This window comes from Pseudonaja textilis, chromosome 1 (genome assembly GCF_049901715.1).
Source record: "Pseudonaja textilis isolate UNSWEBS1 chromosome 1, rPseTex1.2, whole genome shotgun sequence".
Classification (NCBI taxonomy): Eukaryota; Metazoa; Chordata; class Lepidosauria; order Squamata; family Elapidae; genus Pseudonaja; species Pseudonaja textilis.
Window position 1 is genome coordinate 136,331,431 of NC_141990.1, and position 10,970 is coordinate 136,342,400.

At 37.8% G+C, this 10,970-nt stretch overlaps 1 long non-coding RNA gene across 1 annotated transcript; it reads right to left on the minus strand.

The window, feature by feature from the left end:
• Positions 1–4,639: 4,639 nt before the first annotated feature.
• On the minus strand, positions 4,640–6,752 carry LOC148127832 (uncharacterized). The gene is made up of 3 exons (XR_015741133.1): positions 6,119–6,752; positions 4,777–4,892; positions 4,640–4,682 (listed from the first exon to the last, which is right to left on the minus strand). It is a non-coding gene; the product is annotated as an uncharacterized LOC148127832 (long non-coding RNA).
• Between the last annotated feature and the right edge of the window lie 4,218 nt (positions 6,753–10,970).

Here is a 10,970-nt window from a genome sequence, read left to right on the forward strand (position 1 = left end):
CAGGCCTGGTCTAATCTATTCTCTTGTAGATGTGCTGTGTGGGGAGAAACTGAGAACAGAGACAGCAGAAGGTGGATATCTGAGAATGGTCACAACCAGGTTACATCTAAGGAGGGGAATTTTTCGAAACTTGTGGGAGAAAACAAATATCTGAAATTAAAAGGAAAATGCCTCTGCTTTTCATGTCAACATCTCCATGCTGGCATCAGAGAGAATGTTTCTGCTTTGATTCTGACCATCTGAAATTATGAAGGGTGCCAAACAGGTAAACTATGATTTGGAAGGGCATGATTGTTGTGAGAGAACTTTCTGAGATGTGGTTCTAATCTCTGGGGAACTGATCATTGCAGCTTTGTTTATGCGGGGGGTACGGAGTGGAGAACACTAATACAGTTGTCTGTAGCACAACTGTAACAAACAATCTGCTTATTGTGTATTTTCAAAGCAGTTTTTCATGCAGACTAACAGGTGGCAGATAGTCACTGTAGGCACACTGTTGGAGAAGAACAAATCTCAGTGAACCAAAATTGTAACATAGACATTGGCACAAGCTAAAAAAGAGAGATATTTTAGGAACGACATCTCAGTATTTGTAGCTGTGACTGTTAACTCTACACATATTTATCTTGCAGCCCTGAATCTCTCTTGGAACAAAAAGCTTCAATATATTTGTATGAACCACCAGCTGAGGTAGAGGAACATAATTATGTGCATGTTTGTTTGGTTTTTTACGTGTGAATGTGTATCAACACAAACACAAATACACACACACATTGCAAGAGAAAATTTATGAATATGTACGATTTGAAGGCTAAGGTTGAATATACACTTTAGTGCACTTTCTTAACACTTTGATAAGTATTAAGTTGTTTAGACCAGAGGTCCCCAATGCCCGGTCCATGAATCAGAACCAGGCTGCGACATGCAAGAAACAGGTATGCAAACAAGAGAAGCCCCTTCTGCAGGATGCAGGTAGCGCATGAAACCACATCCCTTCTGGTTATGGAAAAATCTCTCTGTGGAACTGGTCCTTGGTGCCCAAAAGGTTGGAGGACATTGGTTTAGACTAAAATGTATCTGAAGACAATAGATTAACACCAAACAGATTTAAGAAATACAGGCTTATTATACTTGATGGTATGAAGGTGCTCTATTTAACATTTGTTGAGGTCATATCGCCACAGGATGAGCGCCAGCTTAGAATAAACAAAACTTAAAATAACTCCAGGGAAAATGGGGGAGTTGCTTGAAAACACTTTGCATAGTATTTTATTCTTAAAGTTAGTATTATCAAACTGAATAATTTAACAATTGACACTAAGGTTTTGGAGAGATTTTCAAATAGGCCCTTTGTATTAGTGCATTGCTGTTATTTAAAATGAAACTGAAGCTAATGGCTAGATATAAGAAACAGAATGATGGTATGTTCATAAATATATGCATTATTGGAGAATCAAAGAATGTAATTATTCCAGAAATTTTAAGCATGAATAGTTACATTTAGTAACTAGGATTTTTTAAATAAAAAATGTATAGTATTACGAAGTGGTAGCCAGAATCACAGCTTGCAATTCGTGAGAAGCCAAACATGATCTTAAAATATACCAGTTGCTACTTAGTTAGTAATGAACACAAATGAAACAACTCACTTCTTGCTTGCAATGAAGAAACAAGTTCCTTGGATAATTCATCTTTTTCAATCTAGGTAGGCCAGACTGGGAAATGCAAAAATTTTCTTTGCGAAACGGTAGTGGGGGGCTATCCCTTTTGCCCTGTGGTCAAGGAAACTGTAGATATGTCACTAATACTATAGGGTAGAATGATTGCTTCTATTTGTTTTACTTTGATGTGTGAATCAGTCATTGTGGACTGTATACCATAGCTTACAATTTAGCATTATCTACAAACCAGGCCACTTATTTATTTATTTAGTGTATGGCATATCACACTTGGATTAGCAATATAATTAACACTTCAACTAGATTAGTAGAACCCAATAAAATATAAATGTCAAAAAGATCTATGTTCAAATAACAATGTCTAGACCACAGGTGTCAAACTCCTTGCGTCATGTTGCCATCACATGACATATTGCGACAGTTTTTCCTTTATGCAGAACTGGGGGGGCGTGGCCTGTGCATAACACATCTGGCCTGTGGGATGCCAGTTTGACACCCCTGGTCTACTAGACCATCTAACCATTGAAGCACAGCATTGTTTATATTTTAAAAAATCAGATACTGGGCCAGACCACTATCACTTATTTATTAAAGTAATGTTAAAGCAAACCATGACATGGTTTAATGTGTGAACCTCACTCACTTTCATCATCCAAAGTTCTTCAAGCTTTCCTTTATTATCCTGTTGGTTAGCAAGTCAAAATGACTGCAGTTTCATACATCTGATGGGAACTAAGGATTGCTCATGGAAGCAAGACTAACAAAATATACCTTCCATTTTCAACTTTCTTGCAAATTCATTGCTGCCTTACTGTTGACAGTGGGTCTACTTCATAACGATGATCTTTTGTGATAAAGTGGGATGCAGCTCTCTTCTTTGGCATCTTAACCAAGTTGATTCAAGATAGCTCTGGAATGATAGCATTCTGTGGGATTCAAATCCATTTAAATTAGTTATGGTTAAATGGCTAAATTAAACCATAATTTAATTGGTTATCCAAATATAAACATGTAACAGAATGCATATCAATACCAGTCATGCTGATGTTTTCAGAAAAAGGTTGGTATATTGGTATGTTTAACAATGCATTCTAATCCTAACATTTTGCTAGTAAAGAATGTGATGTTGCTAAAAAATAAGTATACAATATATTCTTGAAATGTCTTAGTTTAGATAAAAGGAAAGCTATAAAACTGCTAAATGGTGGGTTTTGTTCTTCTGAAATAGTATTTGAGAAGTGTTGATACATTTTATAATATATATTCTATAAAGATATAAGATAAGAATAAGTGAATATGTTCAACAACTTGCCTAAACTCATATTTGAAAGATGATGACCAGATTAAAAAAAAAATCCTTGAAAGGAAAAGATTCTCTAATCTTCCTTAATTGATCTAAATTGTCTATCTTTTAACTTAAATCTTTCTTCTAATCTGAAGTCCTTATTTTTGTCTCATCTTTTGTTCTTTTATTTTTCAAATTAACAGTTTTAAAAATAATCTTTAACAACAGTTTATATATGCATGTTGTTATATTTCTCTTCTTTTATCATAAAGATCCATGCGGTATACTTTGACAGTGAAACTGAGATTCCATCTTGCTTTGAGTAAAGTCTTTGCAACTAATAGGGCTTTAAATGGTTGTATGGTCTATTGATATGAAATAGAAGTACCTTTGGATTTCACCCTAAATTATCTTTGCCAAGTTCATCTTTGCACATATTAATTGTTTATACAGTACTATACATTTGAGTACTGCTTCCCATTAAAAGTATAATATACAAAGTAGGATCCATGCCCATTAAGATTTAATCAGAATTGTTTATGTATTTATATATTGGCATGCTGCAGTGATAACTTTTTTTTACTACCGGTTCTGTGGGCATGGCTTGGTGGGCGTGGCAGGGGAAGGATACTGCAAAATCTCCAGTCAGAGGTGGTATTTGCCAGTTCTCTGAACTACTCAAAATTTCCGCTACCAGTTCTCCAGAACTGGTCGGGGAGGCTATAGGATAATGTTCATAGGTTTGGGCCCTTGGAGAAAAAATAGAAAATTCAGATGGCTTTTTTTAAGGTTTGCAGATAATGAGACCATGGGGAGAAAACCTACCTTACATATATGCAAAAGGCCAGCCATATTTTGTCCATGTGCAAAATATTCTCTCTCTCTCTCTCTCTCTCTCTCTCTCTCTCTCTCTCTCTCTCACACACACACACACACACACACACACACACACACACACACACACTCACTCACACACACTCAGTCTAAAAGCATACCATAATTTGGTCAGTTTTTTCCAACCATGAGTACTATGGACTGAAACTATGGTTTATGAGCTCAGGGATAACAATGGCTGTGGACTCCTTGGTGCTCTCTGGGTTGTTGGCCATCTCAGGGTTGTTCAGAATTTTGGAGACCCATCCTGGTCACCGTAAGGTATAATAACATGCCAAATATTTTTACTCTTTGCCCACTTGCCATCATCCTTCTTAATTTATAATATTCAGGATTCTGAGGAGACCCTTGCAGTGTAGTATTTTTATAGTCTTTTAAGAATATAAGAATAACCTTAGTGCATCATAGCAATTAGTTCCTTTTTGCTTGCAAATCCAGGTAAATCTCTTTGGAAAGCCCCAAACTGAGCTTAGAATATGAGATCAAGTAACAATCTCCAGCCTTTCCACATCAACTACTCTGTCTAACCTAAAAACTTTATCATCCATCCATTTTTCTGAGCCTTTGGAAAAGCCATATAAGCTAGTGGTGATCACCACAGCTTATAAAATAAATTCTACAAATGCATTATCTTTAAGTAGTCACTCTGACATGTTAACAAAGGTAACAGAAGAAAATTAGGATTAACATTTTGCACCATTACAGCATAAAGACAACTTTTTGTAAGTAAAATAAAATGGGACATTAACTGAAATATTATATAAAACATACCTTTTCCCTCCAGATATATTGTGACAGATGCTACGAACAATTGTTATGGGATCCTTGGGAGGAAAAAAATTAATATTTAAACCTAAAAATGTTTCATGCAGTTCAAGTCCAATGTCTTCACCATATGTTTGTAGATGAATAGTATACCTGAGGCTGTTCTGAGATGGTCAAACATCTGCTTAGTCTTAAATCAGAGTATATAAGATATAAGCATATTCCAACGTAGGTCACAAGTTCTTTGATAATCAGCTGCTGCCTGAGGCCTCAATTTTAAAAAAAAACAGCTTTGAGTGATTTTCAAGTAGTATATTCAGAGGACTGTTCTTCTAATTACATAATATAAAATTATACTGCTTCTTATATCAAACCCTAATGCATACACACATATATAACTACATATCTCCCCACAAATAAAGAATAGCAAAAGGCAGCTTGTTGCTGAAGTAGCCATCTGTGCTGATTATAAATGCCTTTTCTGGAAAACATTTTCTTGGCATGATGTCTTTGAAACACATTAGCATTCTCCAATATTTTAATTATTAATACCGAATGGTTTACATAATTATTTCTTTTCTTGCTCAACTGCTTTCGTTTCCAAAGAATCACGTTCCTTTTTTTTTCTTTCCTCTCTCATCTTCATTTCCTCACTTTCCTCTCAGTCTCCCCATAACATCTCTCAATGAAGTGAATTTGGAAGGAAAATCTTCCCTTTTCATTCAATCTCCAGCCTAACCACAGCTGTTGGAAACATCCATTCAGATCAGGGGTGAGCAACTGTGGCAATTTCTGGACCTCTGGACTTCAACTCCCAGAACTCTTAAGCCTGCCACACCCAGAAATTCTGGGATTTGAAGTCCACAATTTGTAAAGTTGCCATAGTTGCCCACCCCTAATTCTGATGGAGTGTTTTTCTCTTCCCCTTCCCTTTTAAGATTTCTTTTACCTGCCACTTTGATAATGTGATATAAAGTAGCAAAAGAAACATTTGGTAAGGTAGGATGAGCATTTTTATAAACAAAATTATGAATATAGGAAAACAATTCATTGCTATAGGGCAGTGATGGCTAACCTTTTTGTCGTCATGTGCTGAAAGTGTGCACATGCATGCATGCAATATGTATGCCTGCACCCATGATGCAATGCGCATGTGACCTCCTGCCCCCTGTGCATGGGTGTGTGCTCCCCACGCCCCTTGCACCTCTGTGCGCACGCGTGGCAGATACCCGACAATCAGATGGCTGGTGGGAGGTGTGCGCACATGTGCAGTAGATCTGTTTTGGGTGACCGCTCATGTGCTGGCGGAAATGGCTCTGTGTGCCACCTAAGTCACACAACCTGCAACTCAGCTTTAACCTTCAACCACAACCTTACTTCAACCAATCCACCATCACCCAAGACTAGGCATGCACGCCCCTAACTACCTCAATTCCAACTACTGCTGGCCTTAAATGCACGCTACTCAATGCAAGAAGCCTTGTGAATAAAATACCTGAATTTCTCCTCTTACTAAATATGGCTAAATTCCACATCATATTTGTCTGTGAAACATGGCTCAACGCATCTCTCACTGACTCCATTACCACAGTAAGAGACTATCATGTTTACTGATCAGATCGTGAAATTCATAGAGGAGGTGGTGTTGCTATCTTCTATAAAAAGTCCTTACATCTAAAAAACATCCAAGTTACCCAGGAGCTTGCTATCCCTGAGACCATCATCTGTGAACTATCCTTAAATATCACATTTCGGTTCTTACTATGTTACAGAGCACCTGATTATGACATCAAACATGTAAACAAGCTAAATTTACTACTAACATGGGCAACATCCTGCCCACACACTTTTATCTTTCTTGGTGACTTCAATCTACCTCATATTAACTGGACCCTAAAGGAATGTACAACTGAACCCATACATGCAACCTTCTACAATGCTGTTACAAATCTGGGACTGGAACAACTAGTAACCAACAATACTAGACTTAACAACTGCCTTGATCTCATCTTCTGCAATAGTTTGAATTTACGGAATACAAACTAAAGAACCCTTTTCCAACAGTGACCACAATATGATTGACTTTTGTCTCAACATATGCCCACACAAAAATCATCACAATGATGTAATCCCCAATTATAATTTCAAAAAAGGCATGATCTTATAAACAATGATCTCTCATCCCTTGATTGGCAATTTCTATTCACTGGATGCAATACTGTTGAAGACCATTACAACATATTTTTACTTGAAGTCAAAAGAGTTATCAAACTATATGTACCAATAACAACTCCCAAAACAAAACAAAAGAAACAGATTACCCATAACAATAAGGAAATTTCAATCCAAATAGAGCTCACTCTGGCGGAAAAACAAATCTGGTCACATTGCCAAATTCAAAAACCGATATAAAAATTTATGCCACCAGATAAAGACTGAATGCACCAATTATCACATTAAACAAGAGGAAAACCTTCTACGCACCAATTCCACCCACGGTTTTTACAATTTTGTAAACAACAAACTGAAAGACTCAAGGTCAATCCCACCCCTGATAGGACCTAATGGTAAAGACTGTTACGATGACACCATTAAAGCCAACATCTTTAACACATTCTTTGGCTCAGTATTTGTAAATAGCAATGGATCATGCCCAGTATTTCCTAGCCAAACCACAGAAAACTACAATGATCTAATACAAATCGATTTTACAGAAGACAATGTTGAAAAAGCACTACGCAATCTAAAACCATCTCTATCTATTGGACCAGATGTAATATATGCCTACTTCTTAAAAAAGCTATCCACTGTCATAGCAGAACCTCTAAGTATAATCTTTGAAAAATCTTTCAGGACTAGCTCCTTGCCTAACCTATGGTAACAAGCCATGGTCATCCCCATCTTCAAAAAGGGAGACCACAGCCTAGTTGAAAATTACAGACCAATCTCCTTATGCATCACCTGTAAAGTCATGGAATCAATTATTAACCAGTCCATCATCCTTCACTTAGAGACAAACAACCTACTCTCTAATAAACAATTTGGTTTCAGAAAAAACTATCCTGTAATCTGCAACTCTTACACTGCAAAAACATATGGACTACACAACTCGATCAGGGCAAAACAATAGATGCAATCTACATAGACTTCTGTAAAGCCTTTGATTCAGTGGTACATGACAAATTACTCCTAAAACTAAAATCTTATGGTATCTCTGGACAACTGCATAACTGGATAGAAGCATTCCTGTCAAACAGACAACAAAAGGTCAAAATTGGGAGTGTCCTATCAAATTCTGTACCTGTCAATAGTGGTGTCCCTCAAGGCAGTGTTCTAGGACCAACTCTCTTCATACGCTATATAAATGACCTCTGTGACCATATTAAGAGCAACTGCGTTCTCTTCACTGATGATGTAAAGCTGTTCAATACCACAGACAATACTGCTACCCTTCAAAAAGATCTTGACTATGTATCAGAATGGTCAAACAAATGGCAACTTCAAATCTCAACAAACAAATGCTCTGTCTTACATATTGGCAAAAAAAATCAGAAAATAAAATACAAAGTGAATAGTCAAGACCTTGTTGATGATCCAAGCTCTGTAAAGGACCTTGGAATACTCATCTCTAATGATCTAAGTGCTAGAGCCCACTGTAACTACATAGCCAAAAAGGCATTAAGAGTTGTTAATCTAATCCTATGTAGCTTTTTCTCTGGTAATATCACACTACTAACTAGAGCATACAAAACATTTGCTAGATGAATATTCAAATACAGCTCATCAGTCCGGAACCCACATTGCATATCTGATATTAGCACAGTTGAGAAAGTCCAAAAATATTTCACAAGAAGAGTTCTTCACTCCTCTACTCGTTGTAGAATACCTTATGCCACCAGACTAGAGAATTCTAGACCTAGAAAACCTTGAATTATGCTGTCTTCGGTCTGATCTAAGTATGGTATATAAAATCATACATTGCAATGACTTACCTGTCAGTGAATACTTCAGCTTCAACCATAACAACACAAGAGCACACAATGGATACAAACTCAAGGTTAACTGCACCAAACTTGATTGCAGGAAATACGACTTCAGCAACAGAATGGTCAGTGTCTGGAATACTCTACCTGACTCTGTGGTTTCTTCCCCAAACCCCAAAAACTTTAACCTTAGACTGTCTACTATTGACCTCACCCCTTTCCTAAGAGGTCTGTAGGGGAAGTGCATAAGCACACCAATGTGCCTATCGTCCCTTTCCTATTGTTTCTTTTATTTTTCTTATATGTACCCATTTCGTGTGTAACTATATATATATACTTATACCTATTATCTTGTAAGCGATTGACAAATCAAAATAAATAAATAAAAAATAAAAACATGCCATAGGTTCACAATCATAGCTCTAGGGGAAAAATGGGGAAGAGCACCTTTTCCTTAGAAAAATCTATCTGTTTGTTAGGAATCATTGCATCTCTAGAATTACAGGAAGTGACTTCTGCAGCTCCTTGTACAACATCTTCTCAGGAATGATGGGTCTCTTCTGGAAGTCAGGTCTGATAATGACGTTAGGAACACTAGGAGATTCTTGCTTGAGTTAACACAAAGGAATAAGGAAATGCCTTATTCTCCTAAGAAATTGATGGATTTTGAGTGACTTAGCTGGAGGGCCAAGTTGCTATAGAGGTTGGAAGAATTGAAATCACTGAGTGGGGAGTTTGGTAAGGACCCCAAGTATTGCAATAAATGCCTCCTCCTCCTCCTCCTCCGTATAAAATGCTCTTCAGATTTGCATCTCTCACTCCCTCTTTCTCCCCTCACTGCTCTGCTAGACTACTGGTAATCCACTACTAATCCTTTCTCCTTAGTAGCCACATAAAGGAAGAAAAGATGCCAGTTTGTGGCTTAGGCAAGGAAATATCCCCATCGCTGCCAAGAACTTCCATCTGCCACCTATAAGTGCAGATGCCAAGGAGTCTCCTCTGTCCACAAAGCATAATAATAATAATAGTAATAATAATAACGACAATAATAATAATAACAATAACAACAACAACTTCCTGCAGTCCTAATCACTTGGGAAGTGTTCGACTAGTGATTTGTGATACAAAACCCAGCATCTTGTTTGCTGTGTATACTGTCATGTTTGTGTATAATAATAAGAATAAAAACAAAGGACCCATGTGCACTAATCATTTGCCAAACACACCAAAAGGAAGGCAAGAACTCTCAGGTTTTTTTTTTAAATGAAAGTTTACTTAGCCGGCAGAGATTTGCATACAGATGGCTAGGTCAGGGGACTGTGTACGCTGCCTGGACTGTGGAGGGCAGGGCCCGCATTCAGGCAGCCTTTAGAAGCACGCCTGGCTTTTACTAGCGCACCGGGCTGGGAGAGGCCTCATTCGGCACACACTGAATAGTCATTCAAGTAGCTTGCTTTGAAATGAGAAAAGACCTTGGACTGGGGGTAGGCAGGGAGTGGAGCGAAAGAAAGCAAATTCTTTTCTTTGTGTGAGAGAGAGGAGGAGTGTTGGGAACGAGGCCAGAGGACTTAAAGAATGCGAGTTAGCAACCAGGAATTAGAGGGAAGTTTCTGTGGAGACACACAATTAGATATATGGCATTCACCCTCTCCTTCTAGTGGACAACAAGAGCAAGCACATTTCAAAGGGGTTCACGGTGTTTGGGGAGGAAGGGGGGAAAAAAAGACAAGAAAGAGAGAGGGAAATCAGTAGGGTAGAGCTACCCCGTTTCTTTAGCCCTTGAGATAAAGGCCTTGAAATAATCAGCAAGCCAGAGTAAACTTCAAGCAAGGAAGCTTTTTCAGGCGATGGAGAGTGTGCTATCCCAATGCTTTTTTTATTTTTATTTTATTCCCCCCCCTCCTTGTTTTAAAGGCAAGCAAAAACAAACAACGCATGTCTAAATGCATGCTTGGTAGATGGTAAATGGAGCTTGCTCTGGATGGATGAAACGTTACTTCTGTCTTCTTTTTTGGCAAGAAATGATGGTTTCCATTATGACAAGAGTCTTGGCTCCAGAATGCTGTGGAGAATCTTTCCTTTGACCACAGGGCAGCAAATACCATAGGACTTGAGAGACATGTGAGATAAAAGGACCCTTCTCTGGGTTTTTGTTGCCAAAATGGGAAGACGCTGGAATGAAAATCTGGAGGAAGAGGTTAGGCAACAACCGTGTTACTAACTTAACAATTTCAGTGATTCACTTAACAAGTGTGGCAAGAAAAGTCATAAAATGGGGCAAAACACATTTAACAAATGTGTCACTTAACAACCGAAATGTTGAGGTCAATTGTGGTCGTAAGTCGAGGACTACCTATAGTGAGG